Genomic DNA, 12,286 nt, shown 5'->3' with positions numbered 1-12,286 from the left:
AACAGTATGACCTATTCGAACTGTTGGAAGAGGTAAAAAAATAAACTGTTTAGCAGATGATGGTTTCGATCCATCGACCTCTGGGATATGGGCCCAGCACGCTCCCGCTGCGCCACTCTGCTTCCATCCACTTCAGAAAAGACTAGAACTCACAATCCATGGCTTAGGAGTCCAGTGTCTTAGGCCACTGGGATACTGTGTAAACAGTATGACCTATACGATCTGTTGGAAGAGGTAAAAAAATATATATAATGGCACTGAGACATGCCCATGAAACGACACATTTAAAAAAAATGTTGTTCGCACTTAAAATAAACTGTTTAGCAGAAGATGGTTTCGATCCATCGACCTCTGGGTTATGGGCCCAGCACGCTCCCGCTGCTCCACTCTGCTTCCATCCACTTCAGAAAAGACTAGAACTCACAATCCATGGCTTAGGAGTCCAGTGTCTTAGGCCACTGGGATACTGTGTAAACAGTATGACCTATACGATCTGTTGGAAGAGGTAAAAAAATATATATAATTGCACTGAGACATGCCCATGAAATGACACATTTTTTTTAAATGTTGTTCGCACTTAAAATAAACTGTTTAGCAGAGGATGGTTTCGATCCATCGACCTCTGGGTTATGGGCCCAGCACGCTCCCGCTGCACCACTCTGCTTCCATCCACTTCAGAAAAGGCTAGAACTCACAATCCATGGCTTAGGAGTCCAGTGTCTTAGGCCACTGGGATACTGTGTAAACAGTATGACCTATACGAACTGTTGGAAGAGGTAAAAAAATATATATAATGGCACTGAGACATGCCCATGAAACGACACATTTTTTAAAAATGTTGTTCGCACTTAAAATAAACTGTTTAGCAGAGGATGGTTTCGATCCATCGACCTCTGAGTTATGGGCCCAGCACCCTCCCGCTGCGCCACTCTGCTTCCATCCACTTCAGAAAAGACTAGAACTCACAATCCATGGCTTAGGAGTCCAGTGTCTTAGGCCACTGGGATACTGTGTAAACAGTATGACCTATACGATCTGTTGGAAGAGGTAAAAAAATATATATAATGGCACTGAGACATGCCCATAAAACGACACATTTAAAAAAAATGTTGTTCGCACTTAAAATAAACTGTTTAGCAGAAGATGGTTTTGATCCATCGACCTCTGGGTTATGGGCCCAGCACGCTCCCGCTGCTCCACTCTGGTTCCATCCACTTCAGAAAAGACTAGAACTCACAATCCATGGCTTAGGAGTCCAGTGTCTTAGGCCACTGGGATACTGTGTAAACAGTATGACCTATACGAACCGTTGGAAGAGGTAAAAAAATATATATAATGGCACTGAGACATGTCCATGAAACGACACATTTTTTTAAAATGTTGTTCGCACTTAAAATAAACTGTTTAGCAGAGGATGGTTTCGATCCATCGACCTCTGGGTTATGGGCCCAGCACGCTCCCGCTGCGCCACTCTGCTTCCATCCACTTCAGAAAAGGCTAGAACTCACAATCCATGGCTTAGGAGTCCAGTTTCTTAGGCCACTGGGATACTGTGTAAACAGTATGACCTATACGATCTGTTGGAAGAGGTAAAAAAATATATATAATGGCACTGAGACATGCCCATGAAATGACACATTTTTTTAAAATGTTGTTCGCACTTAAAATAAACTGTTTAGCAGAGGATGGTTTCGATCCATCGACCTCTGGGTTATGGGCCCAGCCACTCTGCTTCCAGCCACCCCAGATGGGACTTGAACCCACAATCCCTGGCTTAGGAGGCCAGTGTCTTAGGCCACTGGGATACTGTGTAAACAGTATGACCTATTCGAACTGTTGGAAGAGGTAAAAAAATAAACTGTTTAGCAGAGGATGGTTTCGATCCATCGACCTCTGGGTTATGGGCCCAGCACGCTCCCGCTGCGCCACTCTGCTTCCATCCACTTCAGAAAAGACTAGAACTCACAATCCATGGCTTAGTAGTCCAGTGTCTTAGGCCACTGGGATACTGTGTAAACAGTATGACCTATACGATCTGTTGGAAGAGGTAAAAAAATATATATAATGGCACTGAGACATGCCCATGAAACGACACATTTAAAAAAAATGTTGTTCGCACTTAAAATAAACTGTTTAGCAGAAGATGGTTTCGATCCATCGACCTCTGGGTTATGGGCCCAGCACGCTCCCGCTGCTCCACTCTGCTTCCATCCACTTCAGAAAAGACTAGAATTCACAATCCATGGCTTAGGAGTCCAGTGTCTTAGGCCACTGGGATACTGTGTAAACAGTATGACCTATACGAACCGTTGGAAGAGGTAAAAAAATATATATAATGGCACTGAGACATGTCCATGAAACGACACATTTTTTTAAAATGTTGTTCGCACTTAAAATAAACTGTTTAGCAGAGGATGGTTTCGATCCATCGACCTCTGGGTTATGGGCCCAGCACGCTCCCGCTGCGCCACTCTGCTTCCATCCACTTCAGAAAAGGCTAGAACTCACAATCCATGGCTTAGGAGTCCAGTGTCTTAGGCCACTGGGATACTGTGTAAACAGTATGACCTATACGATCTGTTGGAAGAGGTAAAAAAATATATATAATGGCACTGAGACATGCCCATGAAATGACACATTTTTTTAAAATGTTGTTCGCACTTAAAATAAACTGTTTAGCAGAGGATGGTTTCGATCCATCGACCTCTGGGTTATGGGCCCAGCCACTCTGCTTTCAGCCACCCCAGATGGGACTTGAACCCACAATCCCTGGCTTAGGAGGCCAGTGCCTTATCCATTAGGCCACTGGGGCACTGTCTACCTTTTGCAAATAATATGAACTGATAGAAGCAGTAAAAACAATGTGTACTGGAGAGCACTGAGACACGCAGACGAAATTTAGCTTTCTAATTTCTGATTGCGTTTCATTATTGAAAATAATCTGTTCAGCAGAGGATGGTTTCGATCCATCGACCTCTGGGTTATGGGCCCAGCACGCTCCCGCTGCGCCACTCTGCTCTCAGCCACTTCAGAAAAGACTAGAACTCACAATCCATGGCTTAGGAGTCCAGTGTCTTAGGCCACTGGGATACTGTGTAAACAGTATGACCTATACGAACTGTTGGAAGAGGTAAAAAAATATATATAATGGCACTGAGACATGCCCATGAAACGACACATTTTTTTAAAATGTTGTTCGCACTTAAAATAAGCTGTTTAGCAGAGGATGGTTTCGATCCATCGACCTCTGGGTTATGGGCCCAGCACGCTCCCGCTGCGCCACTCTGCTTCCCTCCACTTCAGAAAAGACTAGAACTCACAATCCATGGCTTAGGAGTCCAGTGTCTTAGGCCACTGGGATACTGTGTAAACAGTATGACCTATACGAACTGTTGGAAGAGGTAAAAAAATATATATAATGGCACTGAGACATGTCCATGAAACGACACATTTTTTAAAAATGTTGTTCGCACTTAAAATAAACTGTTTAGCAGAGGATGGTTTCGATCCATCGACCTCTGGGTTATGGGCCCAGCACGCTCCCGCTGCTCCACTCTGCTTCCATCCACTTCAGAAAAGACTAGAACTCACAATCCATGGCTTAGGAGTCCAGTGTCTTAGGCCACTGGGATACTGTGTAAACAGTATGACCTATACGATCTGTTGGAAGAGGTAAAAAAATATATATAATGGCACTGAGACATGCCCATGAAACGACACATTTAAAAAAAATGTTGTTCGCACTTAAAATAAACTGTTTAGCAGAAGATGGTTTCGATCCATCGACCTCTGGGTTATGGGCCCAGCACGCTCCCGCTGCTCCACTCTGCTTCCATCCACTTCAGAAAAGACTAGAACTCACAATCCATGGCTTAGGAGTCCAGTGTCTTAGGCCACTGGGATACTGTGTAAACAGTATGACCTATACGAACTGTTGGAAGAGGTAAAAAAATATATATAATGGCACTGAGACATGTCCATGAAACGACACATTTTTAAAAAATGTTGTTCGCACTTAAAATAAACTGTTTAGCAGAGGATGGTTTCGATCCATCGACCTCTGGGTTATGGGCCCAGCACGCTCCCGCTGCGCCACTCTGCTTCCATCCACTTCAGAAAAGGCTAGAACTCACAATCCATGGCTTAGGAGTCCAGTGTCTTAGGCCACTGGGATACTGTGTAAACAGTATGACCTATACGAACTGTTGGAAGAGGTAAAAAAATATATATAATGGCACTGAGACATGTCCATGAAACGACACATTTTTTAAAAATGTTGTTCGCACTTAAAATAAACTGTTTAGCAGAGGATGGTTTCGATCCATCGACCTCTGGGTTATGGGCCCAGCACGCTCCCGCTGCGCCACTCTGCTTCCATCCACTTCAGAAAAGGCTAGAACTCACAATCTATGGCTTAGGAGTCCAGTGTCTTAGGCCACTGGGATACTGTGTAAACAGTATGACCTATACGATCTGTTGGAATAGGTAAAAAAATATATATAATGGCACTGAGACATGCCCATGAAATGACACATTTTTTTTAAATGTTGTTCGCACTTAAAATAAACTGTTTAGCAGAGGATGGTTTCGATCCATCGACCTCTGGGTTATGGGCCCAGCACGCTCCCGCTGCTCCACTCTGCTTCCATCCACTTCAGAAAAGACTAGAACTCACAATCCATGGCTTAGGAGTCCAGTGTCTTAGGCCACTGGGATACTGTGTAAACAGTATGACCTATACGAACTGTTGGAAGAGGTAAAAAAATATATATAATGGCACTGAGACATGCCCATGAAACGACACATTTTTTAAAAATGTTGTTCGCACTTAAAATAAACTGTTTAGCAGAGGATGGTTTCGATCCATCGACCTCTGGGTTATTGGCCCAGCACGCTCCCGCTGCGCCACTCTGCTTCCATCCACTTCAGAAAAGACTAGAACTCACAATCCATGGCTTAGGAGTCCAGTGTCTTAGGCCACTGGGATACTGTGTAAACAGTATGACCTATACGATCTGTTGGAAGAGGTAAAAAAATATATATAATGGCACTGAGACATGCCCATGAAACGACACATTTAAAAAAAATGTTGTTCGCACTTAATATAAACTGTTTAGCAGAAGATGGTTTCGATCCATCGACCTCTGGGTTATGGGCCCAGCACGCTCCCGCTGCTCCACTCTGCTTCCATCCACTTCAAAAAAGACTAGAACTCACAATCCATGGCTTAGGAGTCCAGTGTCTTAGGCCACTGGGATACTGTGTAAACAGTATGACCTATACGAACTGTTGGAAGAGGTAAAAAAATATATATAATGGCACTGAGACATGTCCATGAAACGACACATTTTAAAAAAATGTTGTTTGCACTTAAAATAAACTGTTTAGCAGAGGATGGTTTCGATCCATCGACCTCTGGGTTATGGGCCCAGCACGCTCCCGCTGCGCCACTCTGCTTCCATCCACTTCAGAAAAGGCTAGAACTCACAATCCATGGCTTAGGAGTCCAGTGTCTTAGGCCACTGGGATACTGTGTAAACAGTATGACCTATACGATCTGTTGGAAGAGGTAAAAAAATATATATAATGGCACTGAGACATGCCCATGAAACGACACATTTAAAAAAAATGTTGTTCGCACTTAAAATAAACTGTTTAGCAGAAGATGGTTTCGATCCATCGACCTCTGGGTTATGGGCCCAGCACGCTCCCGCTGCTCCACTCTGCTTCCATCCACTTCAGAAAAGACTAGAACTCACAATCCATGGCTTAGGAGTCCAGTGTCTTAGGCCACTGGGATACTGTGTAAACAGTATGACCTATACGAACTGTTGGAAGAGGTAAAAAAATATATATAATGGCACTGAGACATGTCCATGAAACGACACATTTTTTAAAAATTTTGTTCGCACTTAAAATAAACTGTTTAGCAGAGGATGGTTTCGATCCATCGACCTCTGGGTTATGGGCCCAGCACGCTCCCGCTGCGCCACACTGCTTCCATCCACTTCAGAAAAGACTAGAACTCACAATCCATGGCTTAGGAGTCCAGTGTCTTAGGCCACTGGGATACTGTGTAAACAGTATGACCTATACGAACTGTTGGAAGAGGTAAAAAAATATATATAATGGCACTGAGACATGCCCATGAAACGACACATTTAAAAAAAATGTTGTTCGCACTTAAAATAAACTGTTTAGCAGAAGATGGTTTCGATCCATCGACCTCTGGGTTATGGGCCCAGCACGCTCCCGCTGCTCCACTCTGCTTCCATCCTCTTCAGAAAAGACTAGAACTCACAATCCATGGCTTAGGAGTCCAGTGTCTTAGGCCACTGGGATACTGTGTAAACAGTATGACCTATACGAACTGTTGGAAGAGGTAAAAAAATATATATAATGGCACTGAGACATGCCCATGAAACGACACATTTAAAAAAAATGTTGTTCGCACTTAAAATAAAGTGTTTAGCAGAGGATGGTTTCGATCCATCGACCTCTGGGTTATGGGCCCAGCACGCTCCCGCTGCTCCACTCTGCTTCCATCCACTTCAGAAAAGACTAGAACTCACAATCCATGGCTTAGGAGTCCAGTGTCTTAGGCCACTGGGATACTGTGTAAACAGTATGACCTATACGAACTGTTGGAAGAGGTAAAAAAAATATATATAATGGCACTGAGACATGCCCATGAAACGACAAATTTTTAAAAAATGTTGTTCGCACTTAAAATAAACTGTTTAGCAGAGGATGGTTTCGATCCATCGACCTCTGGGTTATGGGCCCAGCATGCTCCCGCTGCTCCACTCTGCTTCCATCCACTTCAGAAAAGACTAGAACTCACAATCCATGGCTTAGGAGTCCAGTGTCTTAGGCCACTGGGATACTGTGTAAACAGTATGACCTATACGAACTGTTGGAAGAGGTAAAAAAAATATATATAATGGCACTGAGACATGCCCATGAAACGACAAATTTTTTAAAAATGTTGTTCGCACTTAAAATAAACTGTTTAGCAGAGGATGGTTTCGATCCATCGACCTCTGGGTTATGGGCCCAGCACGCTCCCGCTGCTCCACTCTGCTTCCATCCACTTCAGAAAAGACTAGAACTCACAATCCATGGCTTAGGAGTCCAGTGTCTTAGGCCACTGGGATACTGTGTAAACAGTATGACCTATACGAACTGTTGGAAGAGGTAAAAAAATATATATAATGGCACTGAGACATGCCCATGAAACGACACATTTTTTAAAAATGTTGTTCGCACTTAAAATAAACTGTTTAGCAGAGGATGGTTTCGATCCATCGACCTCTGGGTTATGGGCCTAGCACGCTCCCGCTGCGCCACTCTGCTTCCATCCACTTCAGAAAAGACTAGAACTCACAATCCATGGCTTAGGAGTCCAGTGTCTTAGGCCACTGGGATACTGTGTAAACAGTATGACCTATACGATCTGTTGGAAGAGGTAAAAAAATATATATAATGGCACTGAGACATGCCCATGAAACGACACATTTTTTAAAAATGTTGTTCGCACTTAAAATAAACTGTTTAGCAGAGGATGGTTTCGATTCATCGACCTCTGGGTTATGGGCCCAGCACGCTCCCGCTGCGCCACTCTGCTTCCATCCACTTCAGAAAAGACTAGAACTCACAATCCATGGCTTAGGAGTCCAGTGTCTTAGGCCACTGGGATACTGTGTAAACAGTATGACCTATACGAACTGTTGGAAGAGGTAAAAAAATATATATAATGGCACTGAGACATGCCCATGAAACGACACATTTTTTAAAAATGTTGTTCGCACTTAAAATAAACTGTTTAGCAGAGGATGGTTTCGATCCATCGACCTCTGGGTTATGGGCCCAGCACGCTCCCGCTGCTCCACTCTGCTTCCATCCACTTCAGAAAAGACTAGAACTCACAATCCATGGCTTAGGAGTCCAGTGTCTTAGGCCACTGGGATACTGTGTAAACAGTATGACCTATACGAACTGTTGGAAGAGGTAAAAAAAATATATATAATGGCACTGAGACATGCCCATGAAACGACACATTTTTAAAAAATGTTGTTCGCACTTAAAATAAACTGTTTAGCAGAGGATGGTTTCGATCCATCGACCTCTGGGTTATGGGCCCAGCACGCTCCCGCTGCTCCACTCTGCTTCCATCCACTTCAGAAAAGACTAGAACTCACAATCCATGGCTTAGGAGTCCAGTGTCTTAGGCCACTGGGATACTGTGTAAACAGTATGACCTATACGAACTGTTGGAAGAGGTAAAAAAATATATATAATGGCACTGAGACATGCCCATGAAACGACACATTTAAAAAAAATGTTGTTCGCACTTAAAATAAACTGTTTAGCAGAAGATGGTTTCGATCCATCGACCTCTGGGTTATGGGCCCAGCACGCTCCCGCTGCTCCACTCTGCTTCCATCCTCTTCAGAAAAGACTAGAACTCACAATCCATGGCTTAGGAGTCCAGTGTCTTAGGCCACTGGGATACTGTGTAAACAGTATGACCTATACGAACTGTTGGAAGAGGTAAAAAAATATATATAATGGCACTGAGACATGCCCATGAAACGACACATTTTAAAAAAATGTTGTTCGCACTTAAAATAAAGTGTTTAGCAGAGGATGGTTTCGATCCATCGACCTCTGGGTTATGGGCCCAGCACGCTCCCGCTGCTCCACTCTGCTTCCATCCACTTCAGAAAAGACTAGAACTCACAATCCATGGCTTAGGAGTCCAGTGTCTTAGGCCACTGGGATACTGTGTAAACAGTATGACCTATACGAACTGTTGGAAGAGGTAAAAAAAATATATATAATGGCACTGAGACATGCCCATGAAACGACACATTTTTTAAAAATGTTGTTCGCACTTAAAATAAACTGTTTAGCAGAGGATGGTTTCGATCCATCGACCTCTGGGTTATGGGCCCAGCATGCTCCCGCTGCTCCACTCTGCTTCCATCCACTTCAGAAAAGACTAGAACTCACAATCCATGGCTTAGGAGTCCAGTGTCTTAGGCCACTGGGATACTGTGTAAACAGTATGACCTATACGAACTGTTGGAAGAGGTAAAAAAAATATATATAATGGCACTGAGACATGCCCATGAAACGACAAATTTTTTAAAAATGTTGTTCGCACTTAAAATAAACTGTTTAGCAGAGGATGGTTTCGATCCATCGACCTCTGGGTTATGGGCCCAGCACGCTCCCGCTGCTCCACTCTGCTTCCATCCACTTCAGAAAAGACTAGAACTCACAATCCATGGCTTAGGAGTCCAGTGTCTTAGGCCACTGGGATACTGTGTAAACAGTATGACCTATACGAACTGTTGGAAGAGGTAAAAAAATATATATAATGGCACTGAGACATGCCCATGAAACGACACATTTTTTTAAAATGTTGTTCGCACTTAAAATAAACTGTTTAGCAGAGGATGGTTTCGATCCATCGACCTCTGGGTTATGGGCCTAGCACGCTCCCGCTGCGCCACTCTGCTTCCATCCACTTCAGAAAAGACTAGAACTCACAATCCATGGCTTAGGAGTCCAGTGTCTTAGGTCACTGGGATACTGTGTAAACAGTATGACCTATACGATCTGTTGGAAGAGGTAAAAAAATATATATAATGGCACTGAGACATGCCCATGAAACGACACATTTTTTAAAAATGTTGTTCGCACTTAAAATAAACTGTTTAGCAGAGGATGGTTTCGATTCATCGACCTCTGGGTTATGGGCCCAGCACGCTCCCGCTGCGCCACTCTGCTTCCATCCACTTCAGAAAAGACTAGAACTCACAATCCATGGCTTAGGAGTCCAGTGTCTTAGGCCACTGGGATACTGTGTAAACAGTATGACCTATACGAACTGTTGGAAGAGGTAAAAAAATATATATAATGGCACTGAGACATGCCCATGAAACGACACATTTTTTAAAAATGTTGTTCGCACTTAAAATAAACTGTTTAGCAGAGGATGGTTTCGATCCATCGACCTCTGGGTTATGGGCCCAGCACGCTCCCGCTGCTCCACTCTGCTTCCATCCACTTCAGGAAAGACTAGAACTCACAATCCATGGCTTAGGAGTCCAGTGTCTTAGGCCACTGGGATACTGTGTAAACAGTATGACCTATACGAACTGTTGGAAGAGGTAAAAAAAATATATATAATGGCACTGAGACATGCCCATGAAACGACACATTTTTTAAAAATGTTGTTCGCACTTAAAATAAACTGTTTAGCAGAGGATGGTTTCGATCCATCGACCTCTGGGTTATGGGCCCAGCACGCTCCCGCTGCTCCACTCTGCTTCCATCCACTTCAGAAAAGACTAGAACTCACAATCCATGGCTTAGGAGTCCAGTGTCTTAGGCCACTGGGATACTGTGTAAACAGTATGACCTATACGAACTGTTGGAAGAGGTAAAAAAATATATATAATGGCACTGAGACATGCCCATGAAACGACACATTTTTTAAAAATGTTGTTCGCACTTAAAATAAACTGTTTAGCAGAGGATGGTTTCGATCCATCGACCTCTGGGTTATGGGCCCAGCACGCTCCCGCTGCTCCACTCTGCTTCCATCCACTTCAGAAAAGACTAGAACTCACAATCCATGGCTTAGGAGTCCAGTGTCTTAGGCCACTGGGATACTGTGTAAACAGTATGACCTATACGAACTGTTGGAAGAGGTAAAAAAAAAATATATAATGGCACTGAGACATGCCCATGAAACGACACATTTTTTAAAAATGTTGTTCGCACTTAAAATAAACTGTTTAGCAGAGGATGGTTTCGATCCATCGACCTCTGGGTTATGGGCCCAGCACGCTCCCGCTGCTCCACTCTGCTTCCATCCACTTCAGAAAAGACTAGAACTCACAATCCATGGCTTAGGAGTCCAGTGTCTTAGGCCACTGGGATACTGTGTAAACAGTATGACCTATACGAACTGTTGGAAGAGGTAAAAAAATATATATAATGGCACTGAGACATGCCCATGAAACGACACATTTTTTAAAAATGTTGTTCGCACTTAAAATAAACTGTTTAGCAGAGGATGGTTTCGATCCATCGACCTCTGGGTTATGGGCCCAGCACGCTCCCGCTGCGCCACTCTGCTTCCATCCACTTGAGAAAAGACTAGAACTCACAATCCATGGCTTAGGAGTCCAGTGTCTTAGGCCACTGGGATACTGTGTAAACAGTATGACCTATACGATCTGTTGGAAGAGGTAAAAAAATATATATAATGGCACTGAGACATGCCCATGAAACGACACATTTAAAAAAAATGTTGTTCGCACTTAATATAAACTGTTTAGCAGAGGATGGTTTCGATCCATCGACCTCTGGGTTATGGGCCCAGCCACTCTGCTTCCAGCCACCCCAGATGGGACTTGAACCCACAATCCATGGCTTAGGAGGCCAGTGCCTTATCCATTAGGCCACTGGCGCACTGTCTACCTTTTGCAAATAGTATGAACTCATAGAAGCAGTAAAAACAATGTGTACTGGAGAGCACTGAGACACGCAGACACGCAAATGAAATTTAGCTTTCTAATTTCTGATTGCGTTTCATTTTTGAAAATAATCTGTTTAGCAGAGGATGGTTTCGATCCATCGACCTCTGGGTTATGGGCCCAGCACACTCCCGCTGCGCCAATCTGCTCTCAGCCACTTCAGAAAAGACTAGAACTCACAATCCATGGCTTAGGAGTCCAGTGTCTTAGGCCACTGGGATACTGTGTAAACAGTATGACCTATACGAACTGTTGGAAGAGGTAAAAAAATATATATAATGGCACTGAGACATGCCCATGAAACGACACATTTTTAAAAAATGTTGTTCGCACTTAAAATAAAGTGTTTAGCAGAGGATGGTTTCGATCCATCGACCTCTGGGTTATGGGCCCAGCACGCTCCCGCTGCTCCACTCTGCTTCCATCCACTTCAGAAAAGACTAGAACTCACAATCCATGGCTTAGGAGTCCAGTGTCTTAGGCCACTGGGATACTGTGTAAACAGTATGACCTATACGAACTGTTGGAAGAGGTAAAAAAATATATATAATGGCACTGAGACATGCCCATGAAACGACACATTTTTAAAAAATGTTGTTCGCACTTAAAATAAACTGTTTAGCAGAGGATGGTTTCGATCCATCGACCTCTGGGTTATGGGCCCAGCACGCTCCCGCTGAGCCACTCTTCTTCCATCCACTTCAGAAAAGATTAGAACTCACAATCCATGG

At 43.6% G+C, this 12,286-nt stretch overlaps 1 non-coding gene across 1 annotated transcript; it reads right to left on the bottom strand.

Annotated features, from left to right (window-relative positions):
- Positions 1–2,739: 2,739 nt before the first annotated feature.
- On the bottom strand, positions 2,740–2,812 carry trnar-ccu (transfer RNA arginine (anticodon CCU)). Its single transcript has one exon. It is a non-coding gene; the product is annotated as a tRNA-Arg (tRNA).
- Between the last annotated feature and the right edge of the window lie 9,474 nt (positions 2,813–12,286).

This window comes from Oncorhynchus mykiss, chromosome 7 (genome assembly GCF_057628025.1).
Source record: "Oncorhynchus mykiss isolate SJ-2025 chromosome 7, ASM5762802v1, whole genome shotgun sequence".
In the NCBI taxonomy this organism is placed as follows: Eukaryota; Metazoa; Chordata; class Actinopteri; order Salmoniformes; family Salmonidae; genus Oncorhynchus; species Oncorhynchus mykiss.
The sequence above is the reverse complement of the archived record's forward strand: the minus strand, read 5'-3'. Positions and strand labels throughout refer to the sequence as shown.